The sequence below is a fragment of the Strix uralensis genome, chromosome 10, assembly GCF_047716275.1.
Source record: "Strix uralensis isolate ZFMK-TIS-50842 chromosome 10, bStrUra1, whole genome shotgun sequence".
In the NCBI taxonomy this organism is placed as follows: domain Eukaryota; kingdom Metazoa; phylum Chordata; class Aves; order Strigiformes; family Strigidae; genus Strix; species Strix uralensis.
The window spans coordinates 18,713,512-18,732,574 of record NC_133981.1 but is presented as its reverse complement, the minus strand read 5'-3'; positions in this window follow the sequence as shown (position 1 = coordinate 18,732,574).

Genomic DNA, 19,063 nt, shown 5'->3' with positions numbered 1-19,063 from the left:
CCTTCCTTCCTTCCTTCCTTCCTTCCTTCCTTCCTTCCTTCCTTCCTTCCTTCCTTCCTTCCTTCCTTCCTTCCTTCCTTCCTTCCTTCCTTCCTTCCTTCCTCCCTCCCTCCCTTCCTCCCTTCCTATTTTTGTAATCATCTTATTTGCCCTGGAGGCAAAGGCATGCCCCCATGCTTCCCTTGCAGAAAATGAACTTTGTTAAGCATGCACTGTGTATACCTGTTGAAGCCCCTGGAACAGACCACCCTTAGGAAGCAGCCTCTCATCGAGCAAGTGCTGTCAGCAGGATCTCCAGATCAGATTAGAAAACCTCTATGGAGTGGGGCATTTAAATAACCAGCTCTGTTGGTCCCTTAGGATGTCCCTGTCTGTGAAAACTTTCTGGCCCAGTCCTTTGAAAGAATTTCTCTGCTCTGCATGGAAAGCTGCTCTAACTAGAACTATGTTATAAAATGTCCTGTGTGAGCTTGGCAGAGAAGAATGGTTTCTAAACTGCTGGTTTTTGAAGCTTGCTTAGAGACCTACTCAAGCTGCATTGCCTCAGTACGGTCCTGGAGCTACCGCATTGCAAGTGCAAGGAATGACTGGACAAAGCCCCTGAGTGCTGATCACCCTAGATCCATATCCTGCATGGAAACTGGGCTTGTTCACGGAAGTTTCTCATGCCATACCTCAGCCATGCAGGATCTTGAGGCTGCCTCTGCTGTGGTTCTTTCCTCAACTCACCCACCGCCTCCTCCAAGTCCCACATCAGAGCTGCCCTGAAGTAGCTCTTCTGTATGTACAGGGTTTTCTAACGCTCAGCAATGGCAACAGAGTACCAGACTTCTTCCAAGGAGAACAATGGATGATGAGAGTACATAATATAGAGGCTGCTACAAGCAAGTATGTGAAGAACAGGATGAGGAGACAGAAGAGTTGAGTCAGATCTGCAGCAGGTGGAGTACACACTTTGCTTTTGTTAGTAAGAAAACTTGTGACACTCTGAATGCATCTTCTAACTTTCTGGAGCCAGTGAACATGCTTTTGATTTGTTCAAACCAAATCAAGAAGCTGGGTGAGCTGGACTAGGTGGTTGTTCTCAGAAGAAAGAGGCAGTCATGTTCAAGCTCTTGCCCTGACCTGAATTCCTGGCTGAAAAGCAAAACAGGTTCTTAGCTGAAAAGTGAATGTCAAAAGATACTAGAATTCAATTATTTCTTATTTCCACCTATCAAAGAGAATTAAGTGAAGAGGGATTAAGTGGATAAATATATCAAGTAAACCAGCAGTGAAAACAATATACTCCCTTTCTACAACTGTAAACAATTACTACTGTGTGATTTGGAAACTGTCAATTAGCCCTAACCACAGTGAATCAGAGCTTCTTTCTGGTGTAATGAAAATAGAGCATTTTACCATCACATCAGTATAGATTGCATTAACCTTAATGACTCCTGTAAGGCTAAACCTTGCCTTGGCAGGCAGATTGAATGCTGTGTGTTGTAAGCTTTGCCGTTAACTTACCTTTGTAAAACTTCCATTGATTCTACTCTAATTTAAACTCGAAATACAGAAATTGTCAGGTTTGAACAGACCACTGGTGCAACTAATTTGATTTTTTGTTGCTAACTGTAACCAGTGATGGATGGACTCAGGGAAAAAAAGAATAATTCATTCCCTGTCCCCTCCCCCTTTTTCTTTCCCTTGTATCCTTCCCCTAATTTGTTTAATTAAGTGTGGTGAGATGCCATGGAGGAACAGATTTCTTTACCCCCAGTTGATGACAAGTTTATGTACTGAAATGGAAATATTAACAGCTCTTGTATCTTCAAACTCCCTAGTATTACTAGAGATATTATTCCTGCTAGTGTAAATGTCAAATCCCAGTTTGGAAATAAATCTTCTGTATCTCCTGTATTAAATAGATTATTCTAAGAAGTTTCCAAATTCATTGCCAGGAGCCTTAATTTTTTTATTGTTGAATGCTTCCTTTCAGGGGAAGAAAATGTAAATAGGACCACGTTACTCCATGAGCACCACCATCTGCCACATCTCCTCTTTCATTATTAATCCCTGGCTAAAGTTTATTTGGTGAATTTGATAGGAGTTCCTCTTAGACTTATCCCAGTGTAACAAAATCTAACCCCCTTTCCTTCAGTTGCAGGGAGTCTGTCTCTTCACGTTGCACTTAAATAAAATTGCTAAGTCTTCATGGGAAGAAAGATATAAGTTGATCTCTCAGCTAGAATAATTTCTTCTTGGTCTAAAGGTTGGTATAGCTTTATTGATTAGCTTCTCCAAAATATCTGTTGACTTAAGTTCCCAACCTATGACATATTAAAGTGATTTTGCTATGGGCAATTGCTCTGCACTTCAAAATTGAGCCCATTGGGGTTTCAAACTCAGATTTTGAAAATTAAGGTACTAGAAGTTAATTACTTTTGGTATAAAAATATGATAAGGTTTCAATTTCTGAGATATATTAGTTTTACTTAGCTCATACCACATCATGCTTTGTTTTAACTGAATCTCCGCCACACTTCAGAACAGTTCAGTTATTACTAAAGCAAAGCCACTGTTCTTGTCAACCTTACTGCTGCACAAATTTTTTCCAAAGCTCTGTTGCTGGTGTTCAGAGAATATATATTATCACCTTATTTGTTCCACACATTAGCAAAAAAAGCTCCTGCTTATGAATTAGGAAAAAAGCTCAGAATTATTTTACTCCTGATGACTAAAAATACCACAACCTGCTACAGTGCAGATTAGAAGGTTGCAGCTGTACTTGAATTAAAGAGGGAAAAGAGTCCTTCAAGCTGTGAAGTTAACTGGGAATCTCTGAGTAAAGCATTTTCCTACTCACGTGTGAAGCTGGAGCATGCTGCTGGCATCTTGCCGCACAGCTTTGCAAACCTAGCTGTGTTTGAATAGTAGCTCCACTGAAGGAAATGTACTACAATATTTTTTAAAATTCAAGTTTAACTACTTTTCCTATCTTTACTCCTTGCATTGGTATGTGCAAAAGCTCATTCAAGTGGGAAACTAAAAGATAAGCGAGCAAGAATGAAGCAGTCAGGATGTTAACCTGACCATTCCCAGACCAAACAGGGAAAATGTTTAAAAGTGAAGCATCTTTAATATTAGGATAGAAAAACATCACAAAGACCACATTTGTGGGAACCTATGCAAGATTTTATGGACTTTCAGAGTGCGCAGTAACTGCAGGGCTGAGTGAATCTGGAAAACAAGCTGATGTAGGGAAAACTAATAAAAGACTAAAGGAACAAATCGTTGCTAAAGCTTCCCTCACTGAGAACTATTAAAAAATAATTATAAAAAACCAGGAGGTAAGGGCAGAGGTAAGGACAGAAAATTTCACTAACTATAGAACCTTTACAGCACAGATGTGTGTGTGCACACGCACAGGATTGTACAGTCTAGTGTTTCCTAATCTAGCTCTCAAACAGTGCTAGAATGCATTTTTCTGCAGAAATCTCCTCTGCAGCTCTGTTTGCTGTCAGGAGTCCCTACCTTCCAGATCAAGTGTAGTGAGCACTTCTGAGCTGGTGTCTCATTCATAATGGAGCAGCCAGTCCCATAAACTTGTTTTGCTTAATCATTACAGAGGCCAGGTTTCAAAAATTTGGATGTAGCATTAAATGCACATGGATGATTTTGTACGGTAAAGAAGCTGCTTAGTTTTTGCATATAGGTGAGGGTGTGGTGAGCAGCGATGTCCTATGTAGTCTGGAGAAAAAAAGATGGGAGATGCTAATGGATAGAAAATTTATATTAATCTCATTTACCACAGAGCCACTTCAGTGTTAATACTTCTCAGACACAGTGTTATTAGCAGGGCTTTACAGTTCTCAAGTTTGAACCATGTATTTGTTTTCAATCTCCCCTATTGTTTCAGTCCTGTTCCTCATCCCTTCATACAGTAAATCAAATAGGACATATCTAAACTTCTAAAGATTTCCAGATGTTTCTTTTATTAGGTTATTGGGAGGCAATAACATTCAAAGGGCAGAAGAGTTTTGGCTATCTGGTGAATTTAATCAAAACAGATGTGAGTGAAATTGCAGGGCTTGTATGAGGACAGGATGACATCAGCTGCACACTTGGAAGCAGAAGAGCAGCACATCAGAACTGAATCAGGATTCCCCTTCTGCAGGGACTGTCCTGGGCTCGGACACGTGCACTACCTAAATGAGGCCAAAAAACAGTGACAGGGAAGCTGTGATGTACATTTGACTGAAAGATGCTGCCAAGAGATTTTTTGGCAGGCTAAAGAACATGGATATTGGGAAGAAATAAAGTATGAGTTGAAAGAAAGAAATAAGAAAGTAAGAAATAAGAAATAAAGTATAAGTGGCTTTTTTTTTCATGCTACTTCTCTGCAGAGATAGGTTTTCTTCTGAGAGAATTCAAGAAGACCATAATACTTCTGCTATATGTTACCTCCTTCAGAGTGTTTTAAAGGGAGAGCTCAGAGCCTGTCAGAGCCTGAGCTTCTCCTCAGTTTAACAGAAGCAGCAAGGGTTCAACTGGAAGCAGAGGGCTGCAGGTTTGCTCCCAGGAAGTTTTGTTGTATCCTTATGGCAGGGGATATTACTGAGATTACTGAGACCGTCCCACCTAAGAAAGTCCTGCCCAATCCTGTCTATAACTTGAAATAAGAAGGAAATGCCTCTGCTCGTTGCAGTGCTTTAAAGGACTGGTGACCTCGGTGGGTACAAACACTGAATGCCACAAAGATTATGTGACAATATTTGTGGAAGCTTTAAAGTCAGGGAGTGTGAAAGGAAACACGAGGCTATGTTACAGCATGTCTGGATTAGCTCCTGCATGATATGTATAACAAGTGACTGTATCTTTTAGTTGTACTTTCAAGCCTGTTGCCTTTATCTAACTTAAACAAAGAAGAAATTTCTGGAGAAAGGAAGGAAAGACAAACCAAATGCATTTCAACATGAGCAGAAAGAGCTTCTGTGCCAGGGATTCATGGGGTCTCAGAGCAATGCAGATAAAGTTGCTGTGATGTTTGGGCCTCATATGATGTCTGCACCTTGGTTATGTCAGCAGTTACTCTAGTAGTTCCCAGCTGAGGTGGATTAAAGAAGTAGTGTTGTGGGCTTTCTTGGTTTCTTGGTTTATTTCTTGGTTTATTTCTTTCTTTCACAAATTTTTACACTGACCTCTGTGTTCCAGACTATGGGATAGGAAGAGTTTATCAGTTCATTAGCTGTTTTGGTAATCATAGATTAAGCCAGCTAGCTGTAGAGGTCGGTTAATAGAGCCATATCGTGTATCTTGTGTGCATCACAGGGATTCATTCTTGCTTTGTCTTCCTGGTAAGTCAGGTCTCATTGATCTTAAATTTCACTGTTGTCAGAACCAAGTACATGATGACTGAACTGCCACTTCCACAAACAAAAAACCCTATTGCTTAAAGAGCTCTCTTTTTTCTTAATGTACCTCCAGACCTGTTTGCATCTTCCATTTACTGTTTAGTGAAGGAATCTAAATAAAGAATTAAAATACAAGCACTTTGCACTCTCTCAGCTGCATTTCTTTGTCCAAAGCTCAATGTTTCTGCTGCTCAAAATCCCATTTTTAAGCTTATAAACAGTCTGCATTAAGTAGCCTTTCCGTGTGGTAAATTTCTGACGTCACTAGAAAGCCAAGGACAGAAACAGCTGCATTCAGTAACTCAAAAACTCTTAATTCTGAATAAAAGAGGTAGGATTTACAAAGATTGAAGGTTTTTTTGTTTAGAGAAGAGGTTTCAAAGTTAGGAGGCTTAGGTCGAAGAAGAGGTTAGCTGAAACTTACTACAGCTGAAATTAAGCATTGCCTTTACCATGTCAGCCAGCTGAAGTGGATCGGGTTGGAGTTGGGAGTCTGGTGGCACAGGGTTCTTTCTTGGCAGTGGAAGTATAGGGTATAACAAAGAAACATGCCAAGGGTCTAGACTTTACATTCCCGTTGTACATAATACCATTTGCAGAATTTGACTCCAAACGCAGAAATTTCCAGCCTGAGAAACGCTACAGTCCTTGGCATCACTCCTGTGGTGCTCATAGCTCCCAGCTGCATCTGCATCTGTACCCTGAAATAGTGTGCCTGGTCGCCGGAGGGGGACCCTCCTTCCAGAAAATCCAGCAGGCACGTTGCAAGCCTCCTGTCTTCAGCTGAGATGGCATGTCCAAGAGATGTAACAAGAGCTGTGTCTGAGTCCCTGCAAGCAATAAATCACTGCTGAGCTGCTCACCTGAGCTTGTACCAGCTCCGTGCTTTCCCGAGATGCTGCACGTCCAACCCGCTGGCTACAAGCCCATGAGATCTGCTAATGCTGCAACCAGGTACCGCTAACACCACATGTGCTGTTGTCCTATTTTCATTAGTTAATCTGCTTCTCACTTTTGTAGCCTCACTGCAGAAGTACTCGCTGAATGTCACAAACACCCAGTTTGGTCAGCTGCAGCTCATTTGAGCTCATATTTTCTATTTAAAATGTCTAACTGGTTACCTGAAGTAACAAAATATTGTTCCCATTTCTGAGGGCTGAGATGCTTAAGCAGAGGCTTGAATTACTATTGAACACTGCATAACAGACTTTTGTGAAGAGAGTCTGTGTCATGTGTTGTAATTTATTAGTCTCCCAAGGTATGCAAAATCTTCCTGTGACTATTCAGTAGCCATAAAAATATGTGAAGAAATGCAACTTCCCCAAAATTCTGCAACTTCTTTTGGGTATAAACGTATTTCCATTTCTGAAATGTTTATGCAGCTCTAGGACATTTATTTGCAAAATACAGACTGCTTCAGTAGTACCTAGAGTACCTTAACCTTGGCTGGACTTGACTCTAGGTGCTTGTGTAATACAAAAATAAAATCAAATTAAGCCCTAAATTCAGTAATTGAATTTTAGTAGCCAAAATTTATGAAGGAAACAAATTTCAGTTACACCTGTGTACTTGTAGAAGATGAATTTTCAGTTGTTAAATACAAGTGTTCATAGAGAAGCTTGTTCACTCAACCAGGGAGAGAAGAGAATCAATATCACCCCTGAGCAGCAGCTCAAATTTCAAATATTCACAGCTTGTAAAGTCAAACTTGTGAAGTTTAATTGACCAGGAATAATTTGAGGACAGAGTGATCTGTATGTGCTTCATAGGCAGAATGCAACTGAGTTATTCACTGGAAATTATTTATTCCACTTTAGAAATTATGGGACATTTGCAATGGGGCTATGCATTTGCTAAAATCTTAACTTTAATTTGCTCACGAACACTGCATGATCCTCAACCAGAAAAGGAACAGCAATTAGGAACTTGTTTTCATGTAATTCCCTCCCACCATTGCTCTTCCAAGTAGTTCTTAAAATGTCTAACCTGGATATCAATAAGCACATACCTCCTGCTACAACCACACAGCATTTTAGCTGTAAACGAGAAGATTAACAAGGGATCCATGATCCCTTTTGCTTCTGTGACTTTCAAGTTCAGAGCAGAATTAACCTGTGATTCTTGCTTCTGCTTCTCTGCTTAGACCAGTGAACTAAATGCTCAGTTTTCTTCCTCAACTGCCGGTGAATATTTACCGTAGTTTTTCCTTGTCCCTTCAGCACAGCTGAGAGTTTGGCTCGTACAAATTCAGAGTCATTTTTTTGTAACCTATGGCAAAGCCTTGGTCCTCTGTGCAGCTGTTTAATATTACACATCTCTGGAAATGCCAGGCAGGAATCAGGATCTCATGGGGCAAGTGCTTCTGGGGAATGAGACAATCTTCAACCCCCCAAATATTGCAGGTATTGTACTCAAGGGTGTAAAAGCTCAGCTAAATGAGTGTTGAGAGGAAGAAAGGCAAAAGCAAAGGGAACAGAATTTAGAAGATAAGTGACATTTCAGTTCTGTTTATGAACTTAAACCTTGGCTTCAGGAATATTACTGTTGGTGGAAATAAAGTCATTTGGAGGAGTCTGTCATGACTTAGAGATCCCATATTGAATACTTTGGTGTCCAGATTTACCACTTCTGTAAGCCTGTCAAATTAATCTCCAGTCAGGGTCCCTTCACTGGCCACCACGCCATGCTACCTCTGGCTCGGTTTGCTAAGGCAGCTGGGCTGGAGAGACCATCCAGTCATAGAGCTGTCATGTTTGCAAATTTGGCATCCTAAATCAGACAATGTCTTCATTCTTAAGCTGCAGATATCCATCAGGCAACTGGTGAGACTGATATCCTATAGGGCATCTGTATAGGTACAGTTAATATATAATATATAAATACATACTGGCTAGAGAACAGATACAGAGTGCAGTGACACTTATGCTTGAAAAAATGTCACATCCAGACTCCAGGATTTAGATTTTACAGGAGGGCATCAGTGGCAGAGATCTTTCCTTTTAAAAGATAAAAATGAAAACTGAGCACATAGCAGTTTCTTTCTACAGGTCTACCTTAATGCTAAGTTTTGATCTTTAGGATTTAAGTAGGTAACAATGCTTGTGCCCATTAAAAATGTGAACTCAGGAGTCCCTAATTAGGAGACACAGTTATGATGCATGGGTTCCCCTGCCAAGGACCTGGCATCCCTGCCACAGCATTCAGCTCTTACTTCAGTTTGATGAATGTTAAGAACCTCTTAATATTAGAAATCTTAATTGTTCTGTTTCAGAGAAGGTGCCACAAGGCTGTGGACTGTGGGGCTGGGAGTGCTGAGCACAGCTGTCTGCTCTTGGCCGCTCTGACCCTTGAGCTGCCTCGCTGTTGGTCCCTGCTCACCTCCCTTCTCAGACAGTCCGCTCTCAGCGTTTTAGTCTGCATCACCTCTCTGTTAGACACCTTTTTATGTCAGCTTTCCTATAGGTGCAAGCCAAGTGACTGCTGCAAATTACAAGGAATCTTTTATGCTTTGCCCTATTTCAAAGCCCCTTTGTCACTTAACTGCACATGGTCTCTTTTGGTATTTAAGCAATACGGTTTGGGGTCTTTTTTGCTTTAATCCAACTTGTTTGAAGGGTTATCAGTGTTTGTTCTCTGTTGAAATTCTTATCCAGATTTTACAGCTCAAGTTCCTTGGTGTAAACCATCCTGAGAAGCTAACATCTCCATTTTCAGGTCTGCCTCAGATCCCAAGGGAGGGCAACCTTTGGCCAAACTCTGACCTGATTTATGCAATTTTAAAATCTTATGCAACACAGCCCACTCAAAAACCAACACACCTGATGTGTCTGGGCAGAAGCATAGCACTAGCCTGAATAACAGTGGTTAAACAAAAGCAAGCGATCTACAGACAACTTATCTGAGGGAAATAATATTTTTTTTTAAATATTTTACAGAATTAGACTCCTAGTTTGCAGTTCTTTACAGCTTTGTGCTGTACATTGAATGAGAGTCCTTCACAAGCTTCTAGACATTTCTTTCACAAGAAAATTGACTGGCAGGAGCATATTTTTTGCTTGTCACTCCAGGTGAGATGACTCCATTGACTTCTGTAGCTCACTGACTGAAAAATCATCAGGAAGCAAACTTTTATGGGCATAGAGATTACTAGCAATGTGAAGGGAGACAAAATGAGGCAGATTTCTATCTTTTATGTACAGCTCGCCGGGAAACATTTCTTCCCATTCATTCCTTGGTTTTTTTTCTGGAGTGGACAAGGTTGTCTTCCTTGACACTGGCCTTGCATCCCAGCAACCATCCTACTCCCTGCTCAGAGCAGAAGAGCTGCTGTGGTCTGATATCTGTGCAGCCTGATCTAGATTTCAGTGGCCACAACTGAACTGTGATTACACAAATATGCTTCTTTTTGCCCTTGCTGTTGAGAAATGCTGACTGATGTACGCTCAGTGGTGGCAACGGCATTCATACATGTGTTTCATTGTACTCCAGTACCTTAGTTTCCATGGCTACCACAGAAATTGCAGGTTTGCTATACAAATTGGTAGGAGAGATTCAGAACACCAGCCCATATGCTACAGCCTCCTGAACCTCATTCTCCTCTCCTGGGCTCAAACGTTCTTCTCTCTGTCAGGGACTATAATGTTGGTCTCCATCGAGTACAGCAGGTCTTTGCCACTGCGGGGCTGCTTCTGGGGAAACTCAGTGCACACACCAGATTGCCCCCTTGCGCTACTCTTGGTTGTCAAGTTTTTGAGCAGGGAAGATGATCTGCATTTTGATGTACAGCTGAAGTGCCTGGGGGGATGTTTCTTCCCTAGTGGTTGGTTATTCTGCCACTCGCCAGGTGTAAAGCAACTGAGTAAAGGCATATTTTAGCATGTGATCGTGGAGCTTTATGCACAAAGGCTGCAAGTAGAACATAAAACCAGCCAGAATACGTAAAAAAAAAGCCCATCCAGGTCAGTACCTGTTGTGACTGGAGACTGACAGCAGGGTCCATAGGGAAGATTACAGGAATGCAGAAGCATCAGTAATACTCTCCCTGTGCCCAAGTAGCTGCAGCTCTGCTTTCCTGGATCAAAGATGGTATCTGTGTGTTTATCTGCTTAGTGACTTTTTTCTATTAATTTGCCTTGTTTTGTTTGAACTCATATCCAATTTAGCCTCTGCGACAGCCAGCAATAGGCTTCACAGCTTAACTATGCACTGGGTGAAGAAGTCCCCTTCAGTCTCAGCATTAGCAGTCCTAGCTCATTTAGTCATTCAACAATCAGAATCCATTCCACAACTATGATTATTGGCCATCTTCATGCCCTTTCTACTTCTAGTAAATCCTTTCTGAGAGGGGTGGTGACCAGAACAGCTCATGGTTGTCAAGATGCAGACACATTGTGGCTGTTCCTTTCCTAGTAAATCCCAATATCTGGATTGTTCCTGAGCACTGAGCTGGCACTGTCTGTCAGAATGCCAAGATTTCTTTCTTCACTGGTAGTTACAAAGGCAAAGCCCATCACTCTGTGTGCTGACACAGCTGTCCGTTTTGAGGACTCTGCCAAATTCCTTCCTTGGGACCAGCCCATCCCCCGGCATGCCTTGTTCAATGGGATTAAGAATATGGCTACTTTTGGAGACCAGGCCAGCCTTCAGGCTTATGAGGCAGAAGTTTTGATTCACACTCAGTTTGAGGTTCCATTCCATGAAATGACTTGCACCAGCATGATCCTTCCTGAAGGCCTTGTCTTTCTCCAAGTCTCTGGGGAGAGGGTGGGACTCTGGGCTCCTATTCTGTAGCAGTAATGAGTTAACTGCCTGTCAAGGTATGTTTTAAGTGCGCACTTCTGCACTGTGGACTACTTTGGTGGTCCTCCAGCTCTGCCATCCCACAATACTTTGCCTACTCAACTACTGCATGTCTTCTGCACAGAATCCTAATCCAAAAGTGAGGATGAGAGATCCTCAAACTAGAAATGCCACCCTCTACCCTGATTGAGCCCAGCTTGAGTTTTAGGCTATCTGTTGACGGTCATTTATTTGAAGTGAAAGATATGCTGAAGTAGATGATTCTGGTGCTCTTATAAAGTTATCCTGTTGTAGCAAAAAATTGCACAGGGTGGTAATTACAGAAGTAGACTCTGAAGTAATGTGGTCACAAAGCGCACTTAGACAACATACCCTGAAATCTCCAAGTTCCTTGCAGTGCGTGCATTATGCCTGGCACATTCAGCCAACCAAGAAGTGTGTTTATCTGGTGATAATCAAATCAATAGAGTGTGTTATTACATTTGAGTGTGTTATTGCAGTTATTAAACAGCTTTCCCAAGGTTTATAAAACAGCTATTTTTCAATAACATTTTGCATCATACCGCCATGAGAAAGAGTTCATGAGGATTTTTAAAAGGTCTGTTAGCAACGTACCAATTTAGTTAAGCATTGTAACCAAACTCAAAAAATCATGAATAAAACATGAAATATATTAAGCAAGATGAATGGAATGTTGAGAGAAGATCCAAAATCTGTTTCGGCTAATGCTCATAGTATTAATTCTCTAGAACTGCCTTCTTCACACGCTACTAACTGAAACTGCTTGATCCATTCAAATATGTACACTGCCATGGAAAAGTTTCTTCTAAATTTTCATCTTTTACCAACTTGAAATTGAAGGGGAGTGACCATATAGGATGGCTTCTAAGATACATAATTCTTGCATCTAAAGAAATTTAACTCTGCTCTGTGAAGTCACACCACACATATTTAAGATGGTTGAGATTTTGTTGCCAGATTAGAATAAATTACATTAGGGATGTGGGCCTTTTAGTGTTTTGTTCTCTTCATGGTAGATTTAAGTCTTTGCATTATTTAATACTTAAATATTTATTTTAAGAGAAATTTGAATTCTGACTTAGATCACTTGCATTATCCTGTAAGAAACATAATTTCAGTTTTAGTTGTGTAGAATATTTTATTTTGGCACTTATGATATTGTTCTTTGGGTTTTACTTAATTTTGTGTATTCTGACTAATTCTGTTGAAACAGAACAATACCATGGACTATTTCTAGCAGTATGACAATATATAACATCGACCTTGCTAAGAAGCAAGGATATCCATTCTGTTTCCCAAGATTAAGAGCATCACCAAATTTACTCACTAGCATTACTGTTACCTCCCCTAATAATGTCTTTTGTGAATTTGTCCTCCAAGTTTAATGGAGGACAGTGCTAGCAATCTGGAAAATTTGGCAACATTACTCATTGTAAAAAGCCTATTTACATATATTAAATATGCCTTGCTAAAGTCTAACAACTAGACATCCCTGAACATCCCAGCAGCACTGAACCTCTCAGGTACCCACACAGCACTCAGCATGCCTTTGCTGTTTGGCTAGGTTAATTTATGCAGCTGAGTCAGCTAATAATCACTGCGAAGAAAACAGATCCAGATGTTTACTGTAAAACACCGAGTTCTTTGGACAGGGACATTTACTATCACTGCAGAAAATAATAAAGCATCATCAGGCAAAAGACCCATCTACTATAATCTGTCTCCGGCCTGTAGCAAATGCTGGGTGAACAGCATAAAGACAGGGCAAGCATATGGTGATCCTACTCAAAATACTCTCCCAGTCTTCAGTCATCTGCAGCATAAATATTTCCTAAACCAGTGATGGTCCCTGTTTTGAAGAGTCTTGACCGAATTTTCTTCCATTAATCTGTCCAGTAAGTTTTGAATCCCTTAAACATTTACAACAATCCCTTAAGCATTTACAATCTCCAGTGGCAAGGAGGTCCAATGATGTGGCAAGGATCTTCTTCCAGTTTATCCTGGTTGTCTGCCTGAAGCATTAGTTCTGGGAGAGGGATTACACAGTGGAAGGTGTAGAGCAACTCTTACTGAACTCTTCGGGCTGCTTTCGGAGGCACATAAAGGAGATGTCCACACAGCAAGCCTTGAAAGCAGGCATAACTCATGTTCGGTGAGCAAACTGTAGCTGGGAAGCAAGAAACAAGGTTTTGGATGAGCACTAGTCTGCTCCATGTGTTTGCAGCTTAGTCTGCTTTAAAAATAAGTGCACTTGTGATGTTATTTGAAACAACTCAGCCGCCTTTGAGAAATTATGTGAATGTTCGGGTAGGGCTGGTCAGAGTACAGTACGTAAGATAATACTGAGCAGTTTTAAAATCCAGGTGTGTTTCAATTTGTTATGCTGTGGGACTGACCTACTGCTGTATGCAAAATCCTTTTTGGATACTTCTAGTTTCTCCAGCAGTTGTCACTCTCCACAGCAACTCCTACCTGCACTACCCTTGCATGTTGATCCCTGTTATAATTTATCAATGTTACATCTGCCCCATTCTGTACTCTGATTAAATTAGAATCCCATTAACCACAGTTGGCTGTCAGACAAAGGAAATGTCTGATCTTATTTTCAATATAAGACATGCCCTCTGCTCTGCTGCACGTCAGAAAATTTCCAAGGAGTGATAAGGCTGCAGTTTTGATAGGATTCCTACATTTCTCCAAGGATTTGTTGAAAATGTGGCAGCTTGGTAGTGGAATATTAGATTATTAAATTGCACAGTGCGGTGCCGATATATTGCCTACGACATACAAAGTACTTCCCAAAGAGCTGTCCACTCCCTTGCACTCCTTGAGAGCAATCCTTTCACAGCAGCAGGCAGCGCCCGCCCTCCCGTGACGCCACAGCAGCAGGAGGACTTGAAGAAAGCCACCCCTTCAATCCGTTAGAACAATCAGGCCAATGGAAACTGTGTCCTCTTTCAGGATAAACGACAAACCAAGTTCAGCAGTCCTTTGAGAAGTACTGACAAAATCTGAATTTAGTGCTCTCTGTGGCTTCTTTCTTTTTGTTGAAAGAGGAGGATATCAGTAGAGCATTTGTCGAAAGGACCATATGCTCAATATTCCCTTCGGCACTTCTAATAAAGCCCACAGGCCTTGCCACAGTGTTCAAGGGATTCCTTATGCATGTCAACCCTACCTATATATCTGATCATGTTCCTACAGGGATTACAAGTCCTTACTCATCAAATGTTATTTTAAATATGACATGATTTGCTGTTTCATGTTGAGGATATTTCGTGAATCATCACAATCTCTGCTTACTTGCTATTATGTTAATAGTTGCTCTTTTCCTTTAAAAGTCAGTCTGTCTCCTGCAATCTTCCCTTGAAATCAGCTTGCTTAACAGCTTAAAGTCTTTAAAACAGTGTGCGCCCATTTTGTTCTCTTGGATCATTTTATGCTTTCTACTAAGCAGTAATAAAACAAAACTGAAATACATGAGGGTTTTTTCTTAATGTTCACTCCTTAACTGTGCATCCTTCAGGTTGGGCTCAGCTAATCTCTGGATTTCAGCATCAAGTATTATGGCATTTATCTGTAAAACTCATTTGTACTACACAACACTCTCACTTGAGAAAATTCCCAAACCAAAAACTTTTTGTATTAGGTACATTCATTTTCTGCTATCAAAGGAAAAAAAATGGCTTCAGACCACTAAGCAGCTGCAACCTTTTCTATAAACCTTATTTATCTGATATTAGCTGAATTGTGTATTGCACTTTATAGAAACAGAAAGCAATCCCTGCTCTAAAGCAGGTGTCTGCAATGCCTGTAAATGTCAGTCAGCCTTCTCCAGATCAAAAATTAATTGTGCACCCACCATGAGAAAGTGAGCAGGTTGAAGCACTTACAATATTGTGCTCTGTCAGGTTATTAGGTTTCCACCTCAGGAAATTCAGCTTCAAATGCCATGTAACCTACCTTAGCTGGTCACTCTGGAGCATGTATGCAATATACACAAAAAAGTTAATAAAAATACATCAGGCACCCCCCACTGACAGCTATTTAATTACCAATCATTTGCTGCTAACACAGAGGAACAGCGTGTTGTCCTCTTGGGTGCTTCATTAGCAACATCCAATTTTGGCTATGTCAAGGTTTATTTTGTGGTCAGTCCTTTGAAAACAGAAAAATCAAATATAATAAAAATATAACCTGTGGTGTTATAACTGTCAGGGTAGCAAATATTGCTCTACTGAAATCAGACTTTCCAGCCTAGCTTTCACATGCTTATAGTTTCTTTTGTTGTTTCAAACTATTTTGAGGATAAGAAGGAAATTTCAAAAAAAATTCAGGTTGTATTGTTCTTCAACAGAGTGTTATGCCCAGGGCTTTGAGCCACTCTGTCACAACAGACCTGCAGGGGATTCTAGGCGTGCTCAAAGGATTAATCCCTCTCCTTTCATCCACAGCACAGCTCACCAATTTATTTGGTCCCTCAGTCAACCCAAAGGTTAGTGAACACCAATGAGCATTACAGAAATGCAGTGTTTGCAGCTGATTTAAGATGGTAGAGCATCAGATGTGATGCAGTGCTTCCTTCTCCTTCCTTAATTTAGGGCTCCATTCTGGCCAGTGTTTAAATAATCAGATCCCATCCTATGTTCAGAAAGAAAAAGATTAAAATGAGGGACTCCTTAAAAAAATCTCATTGGAGCATCTAGCAGATTCTTGGGCCTCTTCTGCCATCACATTTTTTGGTTTTCCTTGTTCAGCATGATAATCACAACAGCTCCTGGATTTATATACTGGAAGGGGATTAACACATGCACAACACTGTCTTTCAGAAGGTGCAATTTATGTTTATCTTCCTCCTGCTGGTAGTCCAATCTATTGATTTTCAGCCGCTGCCTTTTCACCTAAGCCTTGCTGCAGAGGGAGATTTAGTCAAATGAAGGGTCCATGCCTGTTCCTTGTGAATGGCTCAAAGTTCATTAAGTCTTTCAAAAACATGACTGTCGCTTTGTGCTGGAGCCATGATCATCTCATCATTCATTCCACCTGGTCAGCCTTGTCTTTCATGTCATGGTCACTTAATAAGGATGGCAGCCCTGATCAAACTGGGTACTTTATCTCCGAGGATGGCTCTGTTCTGAGCTGCCTGCTTAGACTAAGTTTTGCTGGGAAGGAACTGGGTGGAGAGTAATGTATTTGTTTTCCAGGATATGTCTGTATGCCATTGCAATACCTGCTAACCACTGTGAGCTCCAGCTCTTTTCTGCTTTTTGTTGAATAGTCGACTCCTCATTTCTGTTGCATCAAATTGTTTACTAGGTAAATGCTATGTGCTGTCAGCCAGTCCAGGTTACCAACAGCTTCAGCTGGTTTTACTAACTCTTTTATCTTGCCATATTTCCAGCCAAGTCCTGTGACCAGTCATGGCATTTTGTTATGGTCAAAGCACAATAAGCTCGGGCTTTGCAACTATATGCAGGGGCTTTTCTGTCAGTGACTAATTGTTTTAAGACTTTCTTCCCAGAGGCTCTGTGACAAGTTTCAGAGCTCTCCTGAAAGCTGCAGCTATCTGAGGTGCAGACAGCTCAGGGTGGTATTCCTTTCTGCAGCTGTGTCATCTTCCCAGGCTTGGTGAAGGACTGAATCCAACACTGGTGCTCAAACTGTGAAGGAGAAGCGATCTGCTGAGCTAGTTCCAGCACACAGAAAATGTCCTTTGGAAAATAATCATGCTTGGGATCACTTCTGTTCTGTATGGCTGTTGCTGTGCACTAGCAGTAACCTTTTGTGTCTTGTTGAGCTATTTCATGGTTCAGAAATGCACGGTACAGACTATGCTGTAGCACTGTTGGTTCCATGCTTTTCTGTTGCTTGGTTTTACTCAAGATCGCTTAACAGAAGTGATGCTTTGGCTGACTTATTCCCTCAGCTAGTTTAGATTCTGGACATGCCAAATGCTAAGTATTCATTTTTTTAAAAAAAAATCTGTTTGGTGAGTTTTCTGGACCTAGTGCTGATACGCATATATAGCAGTAATTAAGTAGGGATCATGAAGTAAATTTGTTTGTATAATCCAGAGCAAAGTTATTAAGAAGCATTTTTATAATCCTGCTTTTTCATTAAGAATGTGGACTCATCAAAGCCAGTGTTTGTGGGAAGGTACAGATTTTTAAGAATAATTTCTTCGGTTCAATTCTGATTAAACCTAGAGAGCTTGATCAACCTTCTGAGTAACCAGTTGCTGATATTTAAGGTAAAGGTCTTGGGTTCAATTTCCTCTTTAAGATGAGTGGACCAGGAACTTGAATCCAGATTCTCTGCACACAAAATATTTTCTAATCATGTTGGGTCTGCTGGGGAGACACCAGTCTTTTATGATCTTATTTTACATAGACTATTTTGGAAGAATTTGTGTATTTAATGCAGATTGGGGCAAAAATGTTCTCAAATCTCAAATATTTGTGCAGATGAAAGCATTTTCCTGCTCTGTTGTAGAGCAGACTTTAGAGTGGATAAATGTATAGATATTGCAATGGTATTTGCAAACTCTAAAATACAAATCCTTATCTTTCATTAATTCATACTTTCACAACTGAAACCTCATTTTTTCCACAGCTTTTAAAGAAAAGCTTTGCTTGTTACTGCAGAGAGAACAACGGAATCTTGTAATATGGCCTAAAAATCACCCATACAGAGCTCCAAGAATCAGGTTGAAAAGTTAATTGCACCTTCTGGACTCAAATGTAGCATTATTGATTAGGAACGCTGTTTTAAAAAGAAGATTTTTTTTCATACTTTCAAGTTTTCTGCCCAGGTAGTCAGATCTACTTTCAAAAATCAGTGGCTTTGAACTCCACTCACCAGTGTAAATTCATTACCTGAGATAATCTTGGTTTGTAGCAAATAAGAAAGGTATATCCAGTATTATGTTCCTAGAAGTTATTTCCAATCTTACTTTGGCAAAACAATGTGTTTTTAATGGCTTGAAATCTTGTTTTAATCTTGTTGCAATTGAGATGGAAAGAATACAATCTATAATACTTTTCTTTTGCTGTTATCTGCTAAAGTGCCAACACTGTACTTTAGAAGTATTCCTATACCTGAGGTTATTACTGGCATCTATATACTAAAGGAATAGAATATGTATATCTTATAGATGTAATTAGTCACTTACCCTTTTTTTTCCATCTTTCATGATGAAAGCAAATTCTAACTTTCTTTTCTGCCTCTTCCCAAATTCAACCTGGCAGGCAAAGATTCACCACAGGAAATAATGCCAAGCACTTTCTCTGGGGATTCCTTTGCCTTGGCTGCTGACTTACAATTTTTTTTTTTTTTCCTAGTTTAAGGTCTGATTGAAAAAAGCCATTCATTTGTGGTTTGCTAAATTTAAGAAGTAGAAAAATGCAAGGTGAGGAGGAAAAGCACTATCCAAATCAAGCCATTAAATTTCCCTGATTTAAGAAGTCGCAGCATCTTTTTGCGCTATTTGCTCTGTTATAGCCCTTGCAGGGGAGAAAAACGCTTTAGTTAAGCCAGCTGTCAGGTTTAGTGAGGTTGAGCAGTATATTACCCGCCCTGCCCAGCAGCATGCTAGTAACTTCAGAGCTCTGCCGCAGATCATGTATAAATGGTACCTTGTTAAATTGTTACCTTTGCATCAAGAGATATTAGCATCTCTCAGTGCCTGGTGTATTTCCTAAAAGTTTATAAGAGCCAATTCAACTACTTGCATAAAAATTAGCACAAGGGTGTTGGCACAGCTGCTAATATAGTGAGTTTGATACTCTAAGAAACAGTCAGACGTAGTTACACTCTGCATCCTAGTTACTCTTCTTCCTTCCCACTAA